This window comes from Furipterus horrens, unplaced genomic scaffold (genome assembly GCF_987537825.1).
Source record: "Furipterus horrens unplaced genomic scaffold, mFurHor1.1.pri manual_scaffold_3, whole genome shotgun sequence".
Lineage (NCBI taxonomy): Eukaryota > Metazoa > Chordata > Mammalia > Chiroptera > Furipteridae > Furipterus > Furipterus horrens.
In genome coordinates, this window is record NW_028327173.1 from 134,514,297 (window position 1) to 134,540,184 (window position 25,888).

Sequence of the window (25,888 nt, forward strand, 5' to 3'; positions counted from 1 at the left end):
CCCACTCCACACCCTCCTCACTTAAACTCTCCATATTTCCACATGGTAAAAGCACCAGTAAGGGGTTTCCCACTGCTATTCTAGACCACGGCTTCAGATAAGACTCAGAGCAAGAAGCAAAAGGGACAGGCCAAGTCTAGGCACCGTTAGATTGCCCTTGTGCACAGCAGACTGATGGCAGTACAGAACTGGTCCCTCTAAAGGAGCCGGGAAGAGGCGATGCCAATAGGGTGTGAGCTGTGCTCAGAGGTGTGTGACAATTACTGAGTTGTCATAATTATTATTATGCCTTCCTGTTAAATCCTTGTGTTGGAGATTCTTATCTGTGGTTCTTGCTTCATTAGGTCTGCTCCCAAAAATGCAAGGCTAATTTCTTCTAAAACTCAGTATTTTGCAAAGAAAACATAGTCAATATGTTAAATTATAATGAATGTGACATAAAATAAAATGCATGTGTATGAAAATTTATCATTTGAAGCATGTGTTTTGTGTGTGTGTGTGTGTGTGTATGTGCAGCCTTTCTCATCTGTATACTGCATTTCCTGTATACTGTACACTGTTATTTCTTCCTCTGCCAACTTGAAAGCAGAAATTTGATGTTAAAAATCAATTTTGGACTGCTTTATTTCCTTTTGTTTTGTACTGGAGAAAACAACAGAAACAACAAAATCCTGATTTTGTACAAAAGACAATTAGACTCTGAAAAAAATCTTTCTCCTCTAATTGCTTCCCCAGCTACCTTTTCTAGATTCGTAGGAATTAGTGGTGGGAAAGGCACAGCTCCATTGGTTGTGCAGAGTTGCGCCCCTCTGAGCTTCATTACAGCCAGGGTAAGAAGAGGGGTACGGGCAGAAGCCTGTCTATCTCCCTCACTGCTCTCCCAGAAGCCTCTCACAAGTAGATGGAAGTTCAGCCTGCCTCCATCTCCCAGTGTTGACTGAGCCAGTCACAGGCTTTCCTTTTCACCCTAGGTAAGTAGAATATCATTAGCCAGGTAAATAACGCAGGAACTCATTTTATCTTAGCTCGATCTGTTCAGTATTTTCCCATATGTGAATTTTTTTTTTTTTTAATTCTTTTCAGTACCCATATGAACTACAACAAAGATAGTGGGCAAGTTCAGTCATATGCATAGGCAAACTAAGCCACTAGCCACACTGTATATCTAGAGGACAAATCCTTCTGACAGTTAAGGCTTGAAAGCTCATTATTAGTACTTCATTCTTCTCTGCTAACGGTTTTCTTCCCAATGTATCTTCTTTGAGAAAGGCTCCTGATTTGAAGACAAAGAGATTAAGCCCACTCACTCTGATAGCTTAATTTATTGGCTTGGTCGGGTACTGACTGAGACAGCCATTCCAACCTTGGAGGCAGAGAGAGAGAGAGCAAGGAAAGCTGGAGGGCGAGTGCTATGAGCGTAGGCTAGGCAGCCTGGAGCTGGTGGAAGACATAGTAACCTGTGACTCAAAAAATTGACTAACCAGCCTCGAAAGTGAGAGAATGCCAGGCTTCTTCAAATCCCTAAATCTACAGTGCAGGCTCTTTGCTCTTTGTGGTCAGCCCCAAACGGAAACTAGTTATTGTCTTTAACCTAGGAAGACAGAATGGGTCAGCATGAGCAACTGGCTAAGCCCAAGGAGCATCACAGAGGGGACTCAAATGTCCTCACATCCGTGTTCCATAACTCTCCTGGGGTTTTGTTATCCCAATGAAAAATTACATTACAGTTATCTGTTCTTATCACCTTCCTCTAAAGGAGCATTAACTCTTTGCCAGGTCTACAACCTTTTATAAAAACAAAGCACTTAGCAGTTTTAAGCATAATTTACAAATGAAATGTTCCCCCTCTAATTCTAAAGGCCTCTATCAGATTGTCCTTCAGAAAAGGAAATGTAATACAAAGAGAACTTCCTTTCCCTTTGCTTGTCCTCAGCCACCCTTTTCTGTGGAATTTCCCCCACTCTGCTGTTGCCCTTCCTGGCAGATCTTCCTCTTTTTCTCTGCCTTTCTGCTTAGACTTCTTAGGAGGAGGGCATTGGACCTTTGCTTTCAATTTAATCTGACCAGGACCACCACCTCAATGATTTCCTCGTGGGGATTTACATTCCTAGCCTCATTTCTAATTTTGGAACAATAGGCTTCTTTGACTGCTAAGAGTATTTCAGAGATTTTCACCATTCAATCAACAAATACTTCTTAGTTACCGAGAAAGTGCCCTTTTTAGGGCTACAGAGATGAAAATGCAAGATTCTGTCCAGAAGGAGCCCACAGTCCAGGCGCAAGTGTGAAACCAGGGGGCCATTCGCCTGAGATGGCTCTAATGCAGAGGGAGGCTGGAGGAAGAGAAAATGCCCCCTCTTCCTCTTCATTCTTCTGACTGCTGCAATAATTAAAATGGCACAAGACAGAGTAACCGAAGAGAAAACAACCACAATTAAATCACATATGTACAAATGGGGGTTGTATAGGAATATGGGTCCTGAGGCCATAACAGGCAGTAATGGCTTGTATGCCATCCTGATCTAAAGAGAAAGGATTGTGGTTTGGAACTTCAAGGAGCAAGAAGGAACTTCACTTTGAGATGGAAAGACACATGTTTGCGAAACGGAGAAATGTCTGCTGGGCCACCTTAACAATGCAGCACAGAGAGACATTAGATCAAAGGGACCTTGCTAGGTTTCTCCTTATCACGCACTAGTTCATTTTAAACTATACTGACCTATAATAATTCCTCCCTTTATCTCAATTCCTTTCAGGCAGTTAGGGAGAAACTCCAAGATTCTTGCTGAGTTTTTTATTTCCTAAAAATGGCCAGCTTAGCCCTGGCTGGGTGGCTTGGTGGACTGAGCGCCTGGCCTGTGAATCAAGGGGTCACCAGTTCTATTCCGGGGACACATGGGTTGCTGGCCACGCCTCCTGGAGGGGGTTGTGTGAGCGGCAACCAGTCAAGCCTATGTTTCTCTCCCTCTCTTTCTCCCTCCCTTCTTCTCTCTGGAAATAAATTAATAAAATACTTTTAAAATTCTTTGTTTTAATGAGCAGCTTAAAGTAATCAAGATCTTAAAGAGAAATATTTTGGAGTGGCAAATTCTGTTTCCCTTCACAGCCTACATAGCAAACCAAAACTTAAACCTTGAAATTCCTCGAAGTTGCAAAATTAAAACATAAGGACCACCAATCACAAACAGCCAACTAGGCTTTCAGCTCTAGTCGATATGTAATTTTCACACTTTGTTTCTGCCTTTTCTCTATAAAAGTATCTCCACAAGCTCCTGTAGGTAGAGTTTGGTGCCGCCCAACTGGAATCAACTTTTGCTCAAACTCAGTCATTTTTTTAAATATGCCTCAGTTTATCTCTTAACAAAACTGTAAACATTAGAATGAATACACAAGGTAATAAACACTTACACAGAGTTGTGAATAGAGTTTCCTTGTGAAGAGTATTGATTAAGGCATTAGGACCCTGCCTGCCTGAGATACATGGAGGTATGGATACTTTCCCAGGAAAGAAATACTTGGCCAATATCTTATGAGATAAGCAAGACCTTCATACACAGAGCAGTTCATGGAGAAGCACCTTTCTCCAAACTGGAGGAAGGGCATGAGCAAAACAGAAGTATTGCTAAGTGTTCAGTGTATGAAAAATGGGGTGGCTGCAAGGCAGATGCAGCGAGGATGGCCAAAGATGAGGATGCTGGTCAGAAACAGAGTCTTACAGGCTATACTGGGGCAGCCAGAGCTAAAAGAGCTAGTCAGCTTGGGAATGGTGTGACCATGTCTATTTGTAAGAGGACCACTGTGAAGGAAATACAGAGGGGTAAGCATAGTGGGAAAAGATTTATTTCAAGTACACCAGTTTGAAGGCAGCAAGTAGCAAAAATCAGGGGAAAATGATGAGAGCTTGAACTACACTTTTGGACAAAGGTGACAAGATGAAAAGGTATCACCACATGGTCCATTGTGCGTGTGTGTGTGTGTGTTTGTGTGTGTGTGTTTGTGACCAATTGCTTTCAAACCTAAATCAGTATTTATGACTTGAACTTTGTCTTAATTTGCCTCATACTAGAGTTTTTCAAGTTTTCCTTCACTTTATATGTTCAGCAAAATCTGGCTCCCAGCATCTCAATAACCAGCTGACTATATTTTAATCAGAAAATAGTTTTCTTACCTACCAGTGACTGATTTTTTTAGGGCTGTCATTACTTATAACAGATGTTGAAATATTTCAACTTACTTTTAATTTCTTTTTCTCAAGATTTTAAAATGAGTTTTAAAAACATTTGATATAGTTTGTTAGCCTCAATATGTTTTTCCTAACATTATTTCTCCTTTTCTCCCAATGTATAATAAAAAAAAAAAAAATTAACAGCTCCTGTAACGGTTTATTTCCCATCTGTTGGAAATGGTATAAAACTTCAGATGTGCTTATAAAATACCTTCCAAACATGCCATATATAATCTATATTATACTAAACATTATGTTCATTGTATATATTTTATGTACCACTTCTGGCACAATTGTGCATTATTATAACATGAGTCATCCTGTTTAACCTATTGCAATTCTACCAGACTCAACAGCGACACCGAAACTAAATTGGGCTAGCATTTATTTATTTAGTACAAAGTATATAAACTTTTTCTATACTTATATAGCAAACTGTATTCTACCTTTCTTAACATCAAAACAGTGGTTGATAAGTATGTTATATCCACACATAAAGTATAGCATAAAGCATATGAAATAATAAAGATGCTGTGGCAAATTTATTTAAATATTTTTCTTGACATAGTGAAATTCTCGGTTATTTGAAACAGGAGGTGAGAAAATAAATAGTTGCTGTCTATAGACTGCCCAGATACAAAGCAAATGTTGGTAAACATTCCCTTCATTCTATTATGTCATCCTCACTTCACACCATCCCTGTGGACTAAAAATAAGCTTCCAGCAGGCTAAGGTGAGCTGTCAATTCATTTCCTTACACAAAAACTGGTGCTTAAAAAATACTTGTTGGAACAGACCCATTTTACCATTAATAAACTTCAGATATTCCTTAAATTCAATTTCAAGTACATTCTGTTTAAAAGAACAGAGATACTAAACTTCTACATGTCCCCTAACACAAGTAGATATGGTAGACACAGGTGTATTTTTCAGGCATTCTGAAACATTTATGAGCAATGAGTGCGTACACATACATACACACAATCCTGTTTTTTTGTCATGGAAACTCACCTATCTTCTTTTTCACTATCTTACGTCTGCTCTACCTTCATTGATGCTGCAAATGATTTTATTCAACTGTCAGAGTTAACAATACTAAGCTAATCAAAATAAAGTTTGTTTATACACTGTATTTTACAGCTGTGCCACATTATTGTGCCTTACCCTTTGGGGTTCCTGGCATAGTTTCATGTAAGTGAATTCACTTTGGTTAATTATTAGCTGATAAACCAGGGCCCCAAAGTTGTTACTAAGATGAAAGAGAAAGATTTAGAGTACGAGTATTCTGGAGTAATTGTGCACTTCCATCCAACTACCAAAACTATCCCAGAGGGTTCTCAAAGTATGACGCAATGACCCCTGGTATCCTAAGACACGTTCAGGGTACCAATGATGTGAAACTTGCTATTGTTATAATAATACTAAGAAATAATAATAACAATAATTTTATTTTTATAACACTAAGAAATTGTTTATGATAGTACTAAGAAATTAGTTACTAATAAATTAATTTTATAATATTAAGAAATTACTTATCTCACAAGTTTACAGGGGAGTTTTCCAGAGGCTACCTGGCATGAGATATTGCAACAGATTGGATGCAGAAGCAGTTCAGAATCTGATTGTCTTCTATTAAGCCAGACATAAAAGAGGTTTATAATAATTTAGAAAAAATACCCCTATTCTCATAATAAATTTATTTTAGAATATGGTTATGTTTATTTAAAAATGTTATGTTGACATGTAACTATTATTTTAAAATAAATTACATATGCTTTTTTCCCCCCAAGGTAACAGAGCCAGGATTTATTTATTTATTATTTATTTTTAAATATGTTTTATTGATTATGCTGTTACAGTTGTCCCAATTTCCCTTCCATCTGCTCCCCTCCACCAGGTGGGCCCCCTCCTTCCAGCTGTCCCCCCTTTTTAATCTATGTCCATGGTTGTGCATATAGTTCTTCTCAACCTCTTCCTGTCTATTCCATTCCCTACTACTATGCTTCTTAATTCCTGTACCATCTCCCTCCCTCTCCCCTTCCCCCTTCCCTGCTGACCTCCCCCCAGTATGTTCCCCATACCTATAATTCTTTTTCCACTCTTGTTGCCTATTTAGTTTGCCTTTGTTTTGATTCCCTAGCTTCTGTTGTTGGTTCTTGTGATGCAGTTTTCATTTTAATGTTCATAGTTTTGATCCTCCTTCTTCTAAACCATTCCCTTTAACATCTCATATAATAGTGGTTTGGATCTAATGAACTCCTTCCATTTTACTTTGTCCTGGAAGCACTTTCTCTGCCCTTCTATTCTGAATGACAGTTTCGCTGGATAGAGTATTCATGGCTGTAGGTTCTGGATTTTCATTACTTCGAATATTTCTTGCCAGTCCCTTCTTGCCTGCAGGGTCTCCCTTGAGAAATCAGCTCATAGTCTAGTTGGGACCCCTTTGTACATGATTCTTTTCTTCTCTCTTGCTGCTTTTAAGATTCTATCTTTATCTTTAACTTCTGACATTTTGATTATAATGTGTCTTGGAGTGGTTCTCCCTGGGTCCAGTTTTTCTGGAACTCTCTGTGCTTCCTAGACCTGTAAGTCTATTTCCTTCCACAAGTTTGGGAAGTTCTGCTTCATTATTTTTTCACATAATTTTTCAATTTTTATTTCTTCTTCGCCCTCTGGCAATCCTATTATCCGAATGTTCGATCCTTATAGCTGTCCCAGAGGTTTCTGATCCTCTCCTCATTTTCCTTACTTTTTGTTTCCTCTTTGTGCACTGGTTGACTGTTTGTTCCTTCTCTATGTTCTGGTTTGTTGATTTGATCTCTGGATTTTATTTCCTTACCACTTGTCTTGTATGTGTTTTCATTCGTATCAGTATGAGTGGCTTTCTTTCTTTCCTTCCCTGTCCTGTTCCAAATCTTTTGTTAATTCTGTAAACCACCTTATAACTATAGCTCTGAACTGAACCTCAGAAAGGTTTCTTATTTGTTTGTCTGTCATGTTCTTCATCTGCTGCCTGGTGAGCTGCATCACCAGGATTTCAATTGTTGTCTCCTTCATTTTGACAGATTTGTGTTTTGCTTTGTTTCCTGGGCAGGCTGTGGGGGGCAGAGCCCCATGTACTCATCACAACCCAGCAACTGGCAGCGATCCCGACCTTTTTTACAGCGCTGCGGCACTTTGTGTAGGGGCGGGGGTCCAAGATGGATTCCTGCCATTATTCTCTGCTGGGAGACTGGGATCCATCCCCCTGCCCTCTGGGCCTCACAGTCCGATGTAATGGGGTGGCTGCCTTTCCCCACATTGGGGTTGCAAGCTGCCAGGGCTCGACTGCAGCCAGAATTGCTCAACCTGCCGCTATCCCCGCTGCTACCGCAAACAGTGCCGCCCAGCCTTTCCCTTCCAGTTCCGATTTCGCACCTCCTTCCCTTCCGGACAAGCACCGCTGGTTTATAACTTCATACGTTGGGCTTCCATGTAGTTTTATTTTCTGGAATATCTGGTTATCTTTTGTTTTGAGGTAGTCGTATTCCTTTCTAGTTGTAGGGGGAGACCGAGTGTGTCCATCTAAGCCTCCATCTTGGCCGGAAGTCTACATATGCATTTTAACAATACCTAGTTTAATTTCTAATATTTTAGTAAGTACTGATTGGTAAACCAATATTAATAAAAGTTCTTTGTAGTTTTCAATAATTTTTAAGAGTGCGAAAGAGACCTAGAGCCCAAAAGTTTGCAAACCACTGACCCAACTTCCAATTATTTCTTTCATGTTAAACTCATAAAGCAGAGAGGTAGAGAGAAAAGGCCAAGACCTTGGGGTTCCTTGTACATACAGGCTCCCTCAAATGCCCCCAAATCACTCTTATAGGCATTAATTTGAATCTTCATTGATTTGGCTTTCAATTTACATTCATGTTAAATTTTTCCTGTTAATATAACCAGACTGAACAAGCAATTAATGAATTCTCCATAGTTAATTATAATGGCATCCAAGGAGGATCAAAGAGAAAAGAACATAAACATTTATTAGGTACCAACTATGTCTCAGGTACCTTATAAATAGCAGGAGGTTAAGAAAAAAGACTTTGGATTCTGACTGGCTCAAATCTGTCTCCATCACTTATAAGATATTTGAACTTGGCCAAGTTATTTAACCTCTTTCTGCCTCCATTGCCTCATTTGTAAAATGTCATCTCATTGGGTTGTTGTGAGAAGTAAATGAGTCCTTACATGTAAAGCCTTTTGAACAGAGCTTGATACACAGTAAGTATTAAATAAATGATAAGTTTATGTAGTCATATAACCTACAAAATAGTTGTAGGAAGAAGTAATTATCACCTCTTATTGACAAGAAAACTCAGGCTCCAGGAGATCATGTAGTCTATGCAAAGTATGGAGATTGCAAGTGATAGCAGTGCTATTTAAGTCCAGGTCTATATGTTACAAAGTGTCTTGCACTGGATCAGCGATTCACAAACTTGAGCTCACATCAGAAACACACTAACCAGATAGTTTCTGATTCAGCAGGTCTGAGGTGGGACCAAGAATGTGCATTTCGAACAATCTCCCTAGAGTTCCTAATGTTGCTGGCCCAAGAGCTACACTTTGAGAACCTTGATCTAGAGACCAGGCTTGGTCACCAAGAATATTTATACCCACAAACAGTCTTCTTAAATAGTCTAGGATATTCTCACTTTGCTATTATTTTTGTAGCCCTCCATTTCTGGACCTTTCTTATATTCCCATTATGTTATAGGAAAAATCAATATTTATGATTAGTTCTATAAGTTTACAACTAAAAGAATGAACTTACCAAATAATTACTCAAACTCATATCTTCTAGAAGTGAGAAAACAAGAAGACCCAGTTAGTTGATATTAAGCAGAGATTTGTTTTCCTCCAAAGCTTATATGTTTTCTGTCATTCACCTTACATGATTCCTACCAACTTACCCAAAAATAAAACCTTAAGATAACCAATGAAGGATGTCACCAAGATTCCTTACTTTCATTCCTTCTTCAAATGTGATTTAAATATAGATACCGAGTTCAGACAAAAAGGAAAACAAAAGTTGGCTTTTCATGGAAACTCACCTTTGGGGTGAGCAAATACTGTTTCTCAGTTGCTTAATATCATCATGACAAGAGAATAAAAGGGAGTAAAAAATTAATGTTCTGAATCAAATTGAAGAAGAGTCACCTTTGCCAACTGAGACTCACTCTCTAATGAGTAATAATGTGATTGGAAATTGGCAAGGCAACACATAGAGATAAGTCAGTAGGTCAAGACATATATGTTACAGTAATATAGAAGTACACTCCTAGGGTACTGTGTCCTGTTTTAGATTATTTACATAAGATGTGCAGAATTCAGCATTGGTCAAGATGAAACCAATGGCAATGATGGGATTTGAGAAAGAAATTGATATTCTGTTGCCTCTGAAACAGAAACTAAACCCTTGTGACAACCACCCTTCTTGACAAGTATCATGGGGCCAGGATAAGAGCACAGAGACAAAGACCACAGGCTGAGTATGTCAGAAGTCTATACAGAGTTCCTCTTCTTTTTGTTCTAAGAGAAAGTCTTTCTCGGATTTCTCCTCTCTCCCTTTTTTTCCTATACTCTGTTTCTAATTAAAGCCTCTTCTGCTTTTTTATTGTTGTTACTGTGCACCAAGAAAGTAGAGAGAGAAGTGAGAAGACTTTTAGACAGTAGTTTATTTTCTCATAAAGGGATTTTACGGTATTATATTTAAATGAAAAGATTTTTCACTGGTAGCAGAAGAAAATAAAACAAAAATGTGTATTGGCATATTTGGATCAGGTATTTGAAATAATGATCGAGCTATTAGAAATATTTATGGCTTCTGAGGACAGTCATGCAGACAAGTTTTCTAGATTATTATAGGCAACTTCATCTGTGTTCATGTAGGAATCAAACAGAGATGGTCAGGTAGTCTTCAAACCCTATGGTACTATGAAAATCTAAATCAAACATTGAATCAAGGTGCCTAGTTTTAGTGTGATTTTCCCAGGCCTTGCTAATTTTAGTAATTGTTAGTTGAGAACTTTCCATATCCCAATCACCATGCCAGGTGGCAGTGATACAAAAAGGAATAGGAAAAGACCAGTGCCCCAAGTTACTTTTGGTCAACTACTGATTATGCAGAGATACTCTATTTCCCCATAGGTGTTTGCTGACTAGCTAAGCAGCTTTATCTCATATGAAACCTCTCCAGGTCTCTGACTTCCTCAGACATAATAAAAGTACAATTAGAATATATCTCAGCAGAAATATGCTTCCCTTTTCCTCCCTGTTTTCAGCTGTACTGAGGATGTTTTGAAAAGGACACTATGCACCATAAATCCATAAACCCATCTATAGAGGCAGGGCTAAGCAGGAGAGCTGCTATTGGATTGATATAATAAGCCTCCAGGAACAAGCTTGAGTGCCCAACTGTTAGAGTCGTCAGCAAAATTCACAGATTTAATTATTCTCAAGTAATTGCAGAAAAGATCATCCATTACTCTAACTACTCTGAAAGAGAAGAGCCCATCCCCTGAAACGACTTTGCAGTAGCATAAATGGAGATCTATTCATTAGAACCATGAAATAAAATGGAAATCTGTTTTCTTTTCAGAGCAATGTGATTACCATCACCGGTAATGACATTATAGCAGGAAAAATATATTGTCTGTTAGGACACACAGTTGCTTTTTTGCCCTGGCCTTCTTTCTGCCTTGCAAGTGATCATGGTAAGTAGGAGCTGAATAACTTGGGCTCATCCCAAACATTCCAACCCGGTGCCCATATTTGGTGCTCCTTAACAGGACTCAGGATCCTCAATGTACAGTCACTTCTCTCAACCAATTCTAAAAGCTTTTTGGTTTTTCTTTTTTTTTTTTTTTTTAAGCCTCTTTGGTTATACTCACAGTATGCAGATTAAAAGACTAGTGAAGCATTATTCCTTTTGAAAGGCTGATTTAAATTGGAAATGGAACTAGGTATTGAGCAGTTACAGAGGCTAAAAAACTAGAATAAGGACTTAGCAGGAGAAGGTATAGGTATTTGATTTTTTTTGTAATATAAAAGCAGGATTTGGAGCAAGGATTATAGAGTAGGAGTAAGCAGTTTGAGGGAGAATAGAAAAAAATAAGGTGATATATGGCAAACCCAAAAGAAGCTTATATTTTACTTCATATTAATTAGGGATTAAATATATTTGTGAACACTGAAATTATAGTGAGACAGGATGGGGCAGAACAGAATAGGAGCTATGATTTGAAATTCTTAAAGTTTTTTTTTTCCTAATAGAAATGTGGCTGCTACTTGGGGATGAACAGGAGGACCTAAGCAATTAAAAGAAGGGCTTTAGAGCTCTTGGCTGAGACTCAAGAAAAAATCAAGTAAATGTGACCTGGAGATGAAAAGAATGAAAGAAGAGATGTAGTTAGGACAGGCTGAGCCCAGAGGAAAGAATTCCATTGTATTAGCACTAGGAAAGTGACCAAACAGAGAATACACATCATTGGTCAGGGGCACAGATACAGCTTCTTTTGGTTCTTCTCCTGAGTCTGAAGTATGTATATGCACAAGATAAATAATTTCTAAAAGATATTTAGTATTCATACTCTCATCACATCCAATTACAACATTCTTCTGAATGAATTTAGGAGTGACACCCTGAGTCTCACTTTATAGATGGTAAAGCTGAGGCATAAATATGAAAGATTCCAAATCATATTTACATAACCAGAAGTAATTGCAGTCCATTGATTTCAAGTCCAACTGTCTTACTATGCTGTCTCCATAGGATCTGCATGCCCTCCCTCTTTTCTGGACCCAGGCAGAGGGAAGGAATTTGTGGTTTGTACTGAAATACCCAACTTTCTAAAAAATTAGATTATCAACTTTATAATCCAAAGAGCTTTGAAGTAAAGGAACTACTAAACTTGCTGTATCTTCACACAAAAGATGGGGCCAAGAGTACAGGGTGAAAGCTACAGAGAAGCAAATTTCCACTCACCATGAAAAAGAGCTTTGTAAAACTTAGAACTTTCTAAAAATAGACTAGTCCTTTTATTAGTAATGAGTTCCCTGTTACATGAGATATTAAGTTAAAGATTGGATGACCATTGGTCAGGGATCTCAGAATTATGACCTTGTTTCAAAGATGAATCTAGTGACATCTAAGAATTTCCCCAAAGATTATATGACTCTGGTTTTTGTGAAAAGAGCAATCATCTGCTGAACCAAGAGGAAACTAGCAGAGAGAGAGAAAAAAAACTAGTAATTCCCTCTACTCCCTTTAAAATGTAGACTGGTAATAGGAATCTTTCTCTGGCTAACTGAAAACATTTCCTTTTATTCTTTCCTAGAAATTCTTTGACCAACTTCCCAAGGATCAGGTAGATTTCAAAGATTTTATCTGTCTGCTCTCTTATTAGATTGGTAGCTCCTCAGTACGTAAAAGTTCTGACTGGGATGTTTATATTTCTGGCTGTTTGAGGTATTGCTTCTCAATACCAAAAGTTTGTGAATATTTCATTGGAATTACTTAAAAATAGTTGTACTATTAGTTTCCTATGTGCTTAATATTTTTCATAAATTAAATCATGGAAAATAAAAATTTCAGTAGCAGGTCAAAAAATATTTAAAACCCCAAAATATTAAATAATATTTGAGCCAAAATTAATAATTTTATTGAGTCTTCACTACATTTCACTCTCCACAAAGTTTCACTAGAGTTAGAGCTACTGGACTCAACTTAGGTTTGTTATCAACAAGTTATGGCCAACAGAACTAATTTGTTTACTTTAAAAAGATTATTGGATAGCTTTAACATGCAGAAAGCATAGCAAACATAAAAATGGTATGCCTGGACTTTAGCAAAATATTTAATGAGGTCAGTAACCATAATCTTGACAGTATTGGGATAAAAACTAGAATATTTTAGGTCGAAGATTACAATTTTTAAATATCCAGACCCAAGTGGTACTAAGCAATGGATATAGATAAGTAAGAAGGCCTTCTTCCCTTTAGTTCTGGCATTACTTCTTCTGTTTTCTAAATCTGGGATGGTAACTCATCACATTTTCAGATAACACAAAGCTCAGGATGGATACTAAGCATACTAAATACTGGGGTGAAATTTCAAAATGTTGTTAGACGAGACAAAAAAAAAATGATTCTTATAAGATAAACTTCAACAGAGATAAATGTGTATGCATTTTAGAGTGGAAAAGCAACCAAGCCTGAAAAGATGAGGTAATGATAAGACCACAGAGCGTGACATATGATTAGGTCTTAAGAAATTTAATTAACAGTAAACTGAGTTTGAGTAAAGGGAGGAATGACCTCTCAAGAAAAAAAAAAAAAGGAAGAGAGAAAAAAGAGAAACAGGTGTGTGATATTGTGTACTGTGATTTATAATAAGTATATATTTGGTCTTCATCCCTCATTCCTGGTATAGAGCTCCTGAAATCTTTGTAAATTCCTAAGTAATAAGAGCACTAGGAACATCTTTTGTTCTGATACAGTGACTTTGGGTGGACTTCTCAGTGTCTCCTAGATGGGAGTTGGTCACAAGAAAGACAAAGTCATAATTAGAAGCTTGGAATCTTAGCCCTACCCCCTATTCTCCAAATAGGGGACAGGAGATAGAAAAAAGAATTAAAATCCCCAGAGATTAGGATTTGAGGAACTTCCGGGTTGGTGAATACATCCATGTACTGGGAGGGAGACATATCCCAACTCCACAGGGACAGACATTCCTGTGCTCTGGACCCTCCCAGACCTTGCCCTGTGTATCTCTTCATCTGACTGTTCATCTGTCTCCTTTATCACAACCTTTAATAATCTGATAAATGTTATTGAGTGTTTCTCTGAGTTCTGTGAGCTGTTCTAGCAAATAATCAAATCCACGGAGGGGAGGGAGGCAGTCATGGGAATCTCTGATTTATAACCAAGTCAGACAGAAGTCGTGGGTGACCTGAGCACCTACCTCTTGTGACTGGCATCTAAAGTGAGGAGCAGTCTCATGGGATTGAGCCCTTAACCTGGGACATCTGACAGGACCTCCAGGTAGACAGTGTCAGAATAGAGGTAAGTTGTAAGGACACCCAGCTGATGTTGCAGAATTGCTTGGTGTGGGTAGAAAACCCCACACATCTGGTGTCACAAGTGTTGGAGTGTTGGGAGTGTGGTAGTAGTGTGAGAGTGAAGGAGACACACAGGACAAGGACTGAGGCTTTTTAATTCAAGGTGATAGTCACAGAAGCATGCAATGTCAAAGAGAGAAATGTATAAGCCTACACTTCCATGTTCAGACAGTTCCTAGAGGGTTATATTTTAGGTTTGGACTCTGCATTTTTTAAACAGATTTTAGTTAAAAGGAGCTTGGGAAGATAAAACAGTAAAATAAGCCTCGAGCCCAAAATGACTAAGAAAACACTGAAGGGCACAAGGCATTTTAACCCAAAGAGAATATGATCACCATCTTCAAATATTCCAATGGCTTGGATATGACATAGATTTAAATGTGTCTCATATGGCTCCAGGGAGAAGAACTACTAGAACTATTGAAAGGAAGATAAAACAGAGAAATTTTAGTTAATCTAAAGGTGAATTTCTAATAATCAAAAGTATGCAAAGATTGAATGGGTTACTCCACTGTAGGTTTCCATCATTGACCAAAGAATATTGTAAAATCAATGCATTCGGTAACACCTGGACCATGTACACAAAAACAACAACATAGCAACAACAAAATGCAATCTTCCCACACTGGAAATGTACTATTCTAGGATATATAAATGAATGCCAGAGACGAACGCTCAATTTCTTACCTTTCCAATTTGCTGAAATCATTTGTTCTCTCTCTACCTCTGTTTTCTTGCCTGTGAAATGAAGGTAATTCTCTTTACCATCTCAGGCCAGATGGGGAAGACGGTAATAAGTTTGGAGCCTAGAGTATTCTTCACTATAAATCCTCCATGTGTTTCTGTTACACATTTTTAGAGGAAAATTCAAAGTTTTCTGCTTGAATAAGAATTGGGTTCAAAGTTTGAGAGAGTGCTCTCAAATTATTTCTTTTTCTCTCCTGAAAATAAATATAGGATGTGATTTAAGCCAATTAGGTTCCTTGATGGTGCAAATAGCAATACAGCTGCTGGATGTTCCCAAGGCTTTACATGAATTGTGTTCTGCTAACCCAGGAGCTCCCAGGTTTTACTTAAACACGTTGGGCTGGTACCAGCTCATCCATCACGCCAGCCTCTAAACAAACAAAGGCCAACCTGCTGAGGCACAGCTGAATAGGAGGCAACAGCTAGGGGATTAAGACCAACTCCAAATTGGACTTTCAATACATTTCAAATATTAGCTCAGTTTTTAACAATATTTTCTGGGATCTAATATTTCTTTTCTCAGACCCTTTTTCCCAGAAGTAGAACAAATCAATTATTGGCAGGGTAGGGGGAGGCTGTGGAATGGAATGACTCAAACACAAGAAGGAAGAGAGCACAATGGAACGTATCAAGGCAAATGTGACCTCTGAAAAATGCTGAGATTTTCCATTTCAAAATGCCTGACTGCTAAATTAACCATCCCTCAGTGTTGCAATAATGGTTATGAGTATCAGAAAGCTTTTATTTTTGACATCCCACTTACTCTTGTAGATATTTTTTTTGTTTTCTTTTTCCTTTTTCATTTGTTTAAATCAAAAAGAAAAAAAAATCACTCAATTCTTCCCAGATAGAAAAACATGCAAAGCATATAAGGTTATTTGTTTGGTTAGGTCTTCTGATTGAAAATGTTCAATGTTTACTGAATGGTGATAGAGGATAAACTGCATTAATTTTGTAAAATGTGATAAGAGCTCTGAAAAGGAGAATAATCATAATACATAATCACATGGGTAGGTTGTCAGAGATATTCAAATTATGCATCTGAGTGAAAATTCTTAAATAGCTCCTAATGCTTCTGCCAAAAGAGATAAGTCATAGCAGACATTTGTTGTTTGACTACAGATTTATAGTTTTAGTTGAATGATATCTTTGATTGGGAATATAAGTATCAGATATTTTTTCAGCATTAGATTTTCTTATTGTTTCTTTATACTTATTTTAATTTAGATAAGAGTCACAACTGATATTCTCAGTACTTAATCTTTAATAAAACAAAGGAAGACTCTCCCAGTTTTGTTGGTTTAACTATGGTATAGTCTATGCGTAAGACTTAAGGCCTGAACAGGAGACAAAAATGGTATAAGGTGCCCTGGCCAGGTGGCTCAGTTGGTTAGAGCATCATCCCTATATGCGAAGGTTGCAAGTTCGATCTCCAGTCAAGGCACATAAAGGAATCAACCAATGAATGCATAAACAAGTAGAACAACAAAGCAGTGTCTCCTTCTCTCTCTCCTTTCACCTCTCTTTCTAAAATCAATAAATAATTTTTAAAAATGTAAGAATGCTATAAGGTAATAACGCTCATGCATGAGAAAAGAGATAATTTTTTAAAGTTCCCTTTTAATGATAAAATAAGCATTACTATTGGATCTGCAAATTTTATAGAAAGGGAGCATCAAGTCATAGCATCCTGGAATCGTTTGCACACCAGTATTCAGCTAGAAATAAAAAGTCCAATTCTCAAAAATGTAGGGATAGTCAGTATTATATAGATCAAACATTTGGTTTTTATTTTTATTTATTTACTTTTTTTTATTACAGTTAGTTTCAGTTGTAGGCTATAGGGAAAATGTATAAACCCACAAATGGATGTTTGACCACTGTCTTAGTCTGTTAGGTCTGTTATAATAAAATACCATAGATTGGGTGACTTATAAACAAGTATTTCTAATGGTTTTAGAGGCTGGGAAGTCCAAGATCAAGGCACTCTAGCAGATTCTAATGAGGTACTGTCTACTGAGGGTCTGCTTCCTGGTTCATTGACAGCTTTCTTTTTGTTGTGTCTGCATAGGGCAGAAGGGGAAAGGGAGGTTCTGAGGTCTTTTATAAGGACACATCCTTGTATAAGGGCAGAGCCCTCATAACCTAATCATTTTCTAACATCTCCACCTCTAAATATCATTACATTGGGGGTTAGGTTTTAACAAGATTTTGAGGGTTGGGGCGACACAGTCGGTCTGTATAGCAGCAACTATTTAATCTATGTATTTCATCAGCATAAATCAATAAAAATGAGATGTAATTAGAGAATAGACAACTTTTTCTACAAAGGGTCAGAGAGTAAATATTTTAGTCTCCGTGAACCACAGTCTCGGGGTCTCTGTAGCAAGTATTCAACTCTGCTACTGAAAATAGCCACAGGCAATGTGTAAAAGAGAGTAGCTCTATTTCAATATAACTGAATCTGCAAAAACAAATCAGTGTCCAAATTTAGTCCACTGGCTACACTTTGCTGAACCCTAATGTAGATAATCAAGGTGGCTGAAGCAAATATTTTAAACTAAATGGAACCTAAGTGACTCATATGGTTCAGGTATAATCTCTAGTTTTGTACATAATACAACAGTTTCAAAGTGAGTAAGGGATTTTCCCACAGCCATACAGAATAAACAGCTTTCCTATTTGTTTAAACAACTGCAAACTTTTCTAAATACACCAATTGAATATCCTGATGATCAAAAAATCCCCACATAACAATCTAAAAATAAATCAAGACAAAGTAGATTTAGTCTTAATAGAAGGTTTGATTTCGTCCAAGGCCAAAGATTGCCATTAACAAGCTACAAATTTTGAATTGACCTACTATAATTTAATTCTTTGTAAACTACTCAGATACCTTTTCTTACTTTATAGATTTATCTCTGTTGATATGATTTGCAATTTTTGGTAGAAAAAATAGAGATAAATTGTAAAATCAATCAAAAAGCATTTGTTGAATAATAAATCTGTAGCCAGTTTATCAAGTGCTAGGAGTTAAGCGTCATGGAAGCTGTAATCTCTGAAAAAGTCTACGTTCTACTTGGGATAGATTGTAGCTCCTTTCAACATGCATTTATTATGCAGTTATTATATCCGAGGAAATAACCCAGAAGTTACTGTCCACCTTTGAGAAGCTCACAGACCAGCGGGACTGTGAAGCAGAGCATGTCAATATTTGCACCTCTATTCCCTACATTATTTCTTTCTAGTTCACAGCAAAAACATGCTCATTGTCATGCTGATTTTTTGCTCCTGCTTTACACTTCTTCTGTAAAGCAGTTTCTCCCACTAAGTGCACAGAGAAGGGACACTTGCAGGTTTTAGATAAGATTCTTAGAGAACCTGAAGAATGAGTTGAGATTATTCAGGCAAAGATGGGAGACCCTGCACTACTGAAAAAGGAAAGCACGTGAGGAGAGAGTCTCACTATTTGAGACACCAATAGTGAGACATCCTGTGATGCACTGTAACTACAAGCATAACAGGCAAGCGGGGGGACGACAAAAGTTGGGGCTAGAGAGCTGGGGGGTCAGGTCGTGAAGGGTTTTTTTGTATTTATAAATAATTATCAAGTGGCCATTTTAAAACAGTTCAAGCTTTTTAAAAATGTGCCCATTTGAGATACAACTTATATCCACCAGCCACCAACACCAACACTGTTATACACTTAGGTGAAGACTCTGATGTGTTCTCTTTGCTTGGAGGACGGAGAAGAGAAGTTTGACAGAAAGAAATCAGAAAAAAGAAGGTAAAGGTTTTTAATAAAGTTGTTAGAGATTTTGTGTTTGATGTAAAGCCCTAGTCCCCTTCTCTCCCACAATATTTAATAAAAATTATATTACTGCTAATGCTCTCTGAAGTTAGATTTGTTTTCTGAAGATTTTGTGAATGCAGAGTTTGTCTTCAATGCTGATGCTTGTTCAAGAGCAGAGATTCTCCATAAAGGCACCATCGTATATTGTTATATTAAATATTTCCTATTGCCATGAACTGTATCCTCAGTGCTAGAGAAAGATGAATTATGCTTAGAGAGACAAGCAAATAATAATCACAGTATTGTGATAAATGTTAAAAAAAATAGAATCAGATACCAGTGTTATGGAAGCACCGAGGAGGGAATGATTAATTTTACTTAGGGAAGTCCCAAGAAGGCTTTCCAGAGGAGATGATATTTGAGCTGACCTTTGAAACATAACTGAGAGTTCACCAAAAAGAGAAGGGAATTAGGAAAGTCATTAAAGAGAAAGAAATAAAGTACTTACAGAACACATTGTGTTTTAGAAAACCATATATATATTTGTACTATTGAAGCACAAGTTGTGTGAAGTTGATGAGGCAAGAACCAAATCACGAAGTTATAGGGAGGAAGTATGCGAGCAAAAATTGTTGAACTGAAGTCCTGGAAGAAGAAATGTGATCAATGGGATTATTAATACGTATGATTTCAACTAAGCCCTGAAAAATGGGTAAGTTTTATTACCATAAGTATATCAACCAAGAGAGCCCCTATCATATCTCTCATCATTTCTGTATTCCCTTCAATATTTAATAAGTGCTAAAAATAAGATGCATATTTGTGTGCAACTTGATTTGATTGACTAACTACCACAAGTACCATCAGAAACCTATCTTGGATCTTCAGATGTCCCTCCAACTGCCTAAGCCAAGATCTGTAGAAGAAAATATATTCCAAATAGTCATCAATATGAAAAAATGCTGATGAATGCTTCAAAGATTTGGCAGGATCTTATAAGACATATTTATCAGTTTTTAGAAACATGCTTTCTAGAATATTGGAGGTCACATATTTCATCCCCTCTCCTTGCTTTTATTTTAAGGTATAATAATGTGTAAACCATGCAGTTCACTGAATATCCAAGATTGGGCAAAAGTAGGTTTACAGTTGTTTGTACGGGAAATAACACAACTGTTAATCAGTAATACAAGAATAAACTCTGTATTTCATGTACTTACAACTGTAAACCTACTTTTGTTCCACCCTGTAAACATATAATCTCCTGCTTTTCATAGCCATTAAAAATTTGTTTAAAGAATATTGAGTATAATACCTACTATGTAACAGGCAAAGATAATGTAGTATTATGATACTACTATGAAGATTACATAAAATAATGATAAAGATTAGATAATAAACAGTATAGAAAATAAGATTCAAATTTTTCATTTAATTATTTGTGTGTGTATATTACATAGGTGTATGTGTTCACACACACACGCACACATGTTAAACCAAACTTTGGTTTCATTTAAGAGAGCTTTCCTTGGCTCTACACTTTTTTTCAGATTATGTAGCCCAACATCATTTCTTAAAATCAACAGGAAAATAAAAACATGATTGAGTATTAATTAGCTTCCTTTATATGCTCTTCAACTATTAGAAATAAAATAGTGCATTAAAACCTTAAAACCCCAGCAATATATTAAAAAGCAAATTTTTAATGTGAAATGTCCCCAAATTCAAAGTACACAGGATGTGTTTTTCTTAAAGGGATATATATGCCAAAAACCTCCTCCATGTAATGAAATTGATCCACTAACTCTAAGAGGAGCAGAATTCCAGACTCTATTTTGATATGGTAGAAGTTTGTCTCTGAGAGGAAATAAGTCTCTCCGTCCTGCTGGCTTCAGATCCCATTTCAGTTTATCCATTTTAATCAAAACATTTATGTTGTTTATCTTTGCCAAGAAGGTCTATAATCCTCCTCATTAAGATTTTTAATAGATATTGCAAGTCTTAGAGCAAGAGTCACTAAGAAGCAATTTAAAATAACAACCATATCAGCCTTATAGGTTGTGTTGAACTGGAGGAAACAGATAAGAACATAACATTAATAAACAAGAAAATTTCAGCTCTTAACTGTTTGCCATTATTTTAATCCAAATGTTTAATATCCATTTTTTTAAAAAACTGTATTAATGATCTTCAGTATAGTACAATGAGGTTACATGATATTAAATAATATTAAAGAAAATATCAAATATATTTTAAATATTTATAGATTTTATGCTCATTGTGGTTCAAATTAAGAAAATATCTAAACCATTTCCCAATAATATTAGCATCAAGCTTGTTGTTTTTCTCTACGATAGCCTGAAGAAACTGAAATTAGAGGACCAGAAGAGGTAAATATACTGGAGAAGCATAATCTGCTGAAAAATAACAAGGTGTCACAGGTGGGTGAATTCATTTCAAAGGAGAAAAAGTTGGACATTTCTTGGAAGATTTTGGAAGACTCAGAAGAATATTTTAAATCAGTACTAAGTCATTTAATTCAATGAAGTGCCTTAATAGTACATTTCATGTTAGTATATTCACTAATCCCTAATGGACCCAGAAGGGTTAATGCTCCCTGAAATGGTGTTGTTAGTTTGGCTAAAAATAATAACCTCTTACTCCTTTTACTTGTATTGTTTTACCTTCTCCTTATATATATAGATGGATTTTAACTTCTGTTTGCCACTATAGCAACCCAAAATATATCTATTTTATGTATGGATTGATTGACCTATTGATCCATAGATAGATCATGTTTGTGTGAGATTAATCACATACATTTCATAGGACCTGATATAAATAGTTGTCACATTTTCACTTACTGCTACCACTAAGCTCCAGCCACCGACTTAATGAATTGTGGAGACTTTTATTCAAACTTAGCTTTTCCCAATTTTATCAAATGTATAAACATAGTAAAGTCAGTATCTTTTAAAAAGATTAGATGTCTTGGTAGTTTAAAGTGTGGAGCATCCAGAGACTGGCATCCTACAGGGTCAAGAAGAGTGAGCCTTCGAGAAAAAGAGTCGATAGCACCTCAGGAAGGAAGCATCTGGATGTAAATACTGCTCTTTTTAATGTGATGATGTCACCACAAACTCTCGGTGATCAGGACATGCTGATTAATAGACATTAAGAGACAGTTTCTCACTAGAGTAGTGACCCACCTTTACTAGTCCATTAGGCTGACCTAAATAAAGGCTTGGCATGTTTTTCACCATGGCACTCATCTAGATTTGCAAAGTAGCCCGTTTTTCAAGAGCTGACATTTCCTCTCCCGTTCTAGGCCTGCCCTTTAAGTGTGTTGCTATCAGTGGGCATGGTGCCTCTCCTGCAATATTAACAATAACAACAGCAGCAAAAATGATAACAGAACCCTGGCTTGTGTGGCTCAGTGGATTGAGCGCCAGCCTGCGAACCAAAGAGTCACCAGTTCAGTTCCCAGTCAGGGCCCATGCTTGAGTTGTGGGCCAGGTCCCCAGTTGGGGGTGTGCAAGAGGCAACCACATATTGATGTGTCTCTCCCTCTCTTTCTCCCTCCCTTCCCCTTTCTAAAAATAAATAAAATCTTTTAAAAAATAATAACAGAAATGCAAGTATAGACTTTCAAAAGGAAATTTTTGATCTTTTCTAATGGTTTCCTCACATAATTTTTCTGTTTAGCTGCAGAAAGGATTATTCAGAGGATGAATTTAGTCAGATAAAGGTGGAGTGTGTTCCCCCAGGCTAACCCTAAACCAGTATAAACCTCACAGCTAGTATTGCTCCTGCCTTGTAGCCCAAGTTCACTGAATGGCTGACAGCTCCTTTTTATTTAATAGATGAAGGGACTAAGGTCCTTGGAAGTGAAGGAACTTTTCCAAAACCTCAGAGATGGGAGCAGAGGTGTGAATCTATTTAAAAAGTGCATATCTTCAAAGTACAAAAACTGAGTTTTTATAGAACTTTCTAATTTTCCAAGCACTTCTAATTTGATCTGACTTTATTTCACTTGAATATCACAATAACCTTGTGGCTCAGGCAAGGCAGTTTTTTTTTGTTTTTTTTTTATCCCAGTTTTATATATGACAAACTGAGACTTGGAGAGGCAAAGGATTTGTCCCAAGTGACCTTTCTTGTAAGGGGCAGAGGTGGGGTCAGAATTTATATCTTCTGGTATATTGCTCAATGCTTCATCCACTGTGCAATACCTCTTGATACATATAGAAAAAATTTCCATAAATGTCAAGTAACTAAAGCCAAACTAATTTATGCCTTTAAAATAAAAACAGGAGTAAATACTAACAATTAAGCATTAAGATTAAAGAGTACTAGAGTTAAGCAATATATAACAATTAAAAGAAGTAACTGAGGTGTCTCAGCAAATCTCAATCAATTATGGCTTATTTCAGAATAACTTCTGAATTTATGTTGAAGAGTTTTTTGGCTTGTAAGGAATTTATTCAAACATCTAAGGCCCTAAATAACTTTCTCAAGTGTCAAACTCCCATTTTTTCATTGCTCCGGTTTCCAATTGCCTTAACTGAAGACAGAAAATGAAACTACTGAGTTAGAATTAATCTTAGCTGTCACCAGTCCACAGTCCTAGAAAGGGCCTGGCCAACAGTATTGGTGAACGGAAACCTCCCGTTTCCCTGCAGCCTGCTCCATTCTCCCTCTTCTCTACTTCTGCAGCTCGGCTCTCGTCTAATTTAACACATGACCTTGAACGTGGCTTCCTGTGCTCTTGGAGTTGAAATCAAAGGCACCTCTTCACAAGGGTGACTATAATCCACCTCAGTCTCTCCATCCTTCAGAATCTGAAATAATTCTCCTGAGGGTGCAGCTCATCTTTCAGAGATTTAAACTTTCTCTTTCACACAGCTTGACAGAAACCGCAAGAGGGAAAAGATTGTGGCCACACCATATGTCTGTTTTTCCATAAGTGTGTGTATGTTTTCCCAATGAGAGGGGAGTATATTTTCTCTTTTCAAGGAGAAAGATTCTCCCCTCCCCTTAGGTTTCTCGCCGCTGGATGCTTGCTGATTAATTTAAATCTACACACAACTGGTTCCCTTATTAATGATTCTGCCAGGTTTCCAGAACATAGCAGGATTAACCTGCTCTGAATACAGACTGTTCTTTTTTAAAGGGGCCATTACCTTTTAATAGGAATATAAGACGAAGTAAGAGAATATATAGCATGTCAATACCATTGTTTGTTCATGGGAAACACCACGAGTTCTCTCCAAAAACTTTAAAATAGAGTTGCCTACAGAAAGTTAAAGGTAGCAAGATCCCCATACCATGATAATGATCAGCCATCTATGGGAACAGACTCAGAAATTTCCTCAATGTGCAGTAGTGAGTCCAGAATGTCCAAAACTCCTACGAAGGCAACTGGGGAGAATCTCAAAGAGGCAAAGTGAGGCTGAAATGAGATTGTAATTTAGTTAAGCACAAATCTAAGCAATTCCATTAAACCGTGTTTGAAGAAAGATCATGTAAATAGCAGGAGGTTTGTAAGTAGAACAGAAATTAAAAGGAGAGTAACAGGAACAAACACTGGGAGTGCTCATCCAGCCACTGAGAGAAAGAGTTTGGCCGGACCCATCTCATGCTAGATGAGAGCACCCAGAACCTCCTTAAAATTTCAACAGCAAACTCACTCTGGATCCAATTCCAGACTCACTGCACCACAGTTTCCCACGTTGCTTGTTTTAAGGACAATGACAGGTGAGCCAGGTTGAAACAAGTGATCGTTGCACATGACACTGTGTGTGCATGTGGGTGTGCCTGTGCGTGTGCATGTGGGCGTGCCCAAATCTAGGTCACGTGATCAGCCTCATATCTGCTTTCAGTGGATTTCTTCTTCAAAATGTTGACGCCTGCCGATTGGAAGAGCAGAGCCTGAACCCCAGCCAATTCTCTAACATAAATGGCACTCCATGGGCCGAACGGCAGGCTAATTGTTCTTCTAGATGCAAGACAGGTTTGTTTTTTTTATATTATACGCCTTCTGTGAACGACTGCAAAGGTAAAAACTCTGTCAACATAGTAACCTCCCAGAATTGTTGTGAGAATTAAATAGAAACAGTGTCAGGCTCATAGCAAGTACTCAGTAATTCTTAGATATTATCTTACACAAGGTTTCCTCTGTTACACCTTACATGGCATGAGAACCTCAAAAAGTATTCTATGCAATTGATATCCTAGTTTCTGAGACTTCAAATAAATGGCATTTGGATGACACATTATGACAAGAAAAAAAAATGTTCTGGATTTCCTAAAGTTATCTGACAGCCACAAATCTATAAGACTCCACCGAGACACAATCCAAGCAACCATCTCTAAATTTTATACAAGGTGAGCTAGTTCTCTCAAAGATGAAATGAGACTGTTCCCAGTCTCAAGAAGCTCACGGTATTCAGCAGGGAAGCAGACACACCGACAACCAATGACTCTTTGCCTTCTGATTTCTATAGGATGAGTCAGATTGTGATTTGATTGTGCTAGGTATTGCAAAGAGGTTGTGGATTAAGCTTTTTAAAGGGACAGTAAATAAATCACTTTTTATAGCATGCATGTACATGTGGTCTAGTGTGATAAGTAAACATACCAGGTATTGAAAGAGAAAGGATAGTCAAGACAAGGTAATTTAATACTTGTTTTCTTAAGGGAGGGAAAAGATGAAAGATTAAATGTTTCCCCTTGGTTGCTAGGTGCTCTCTCTGTTGCTATTCTGGAACTGAAAACACCAACCAAAGAAACTGCAGACTATAAAATGCTACATGGATAGCAGTTTTGGGAGCTGTCCAGCTCTCTCTGTTCCCACCAAACACCACACAGTCCCCAGAGCTGAGATTCCCTCTAAGTTCAGGATTTAGTCATATTTCTCCATGGCAAGCCTGAAGTTCAATTCCAGGAATCAGCTTTGGCCTTCTT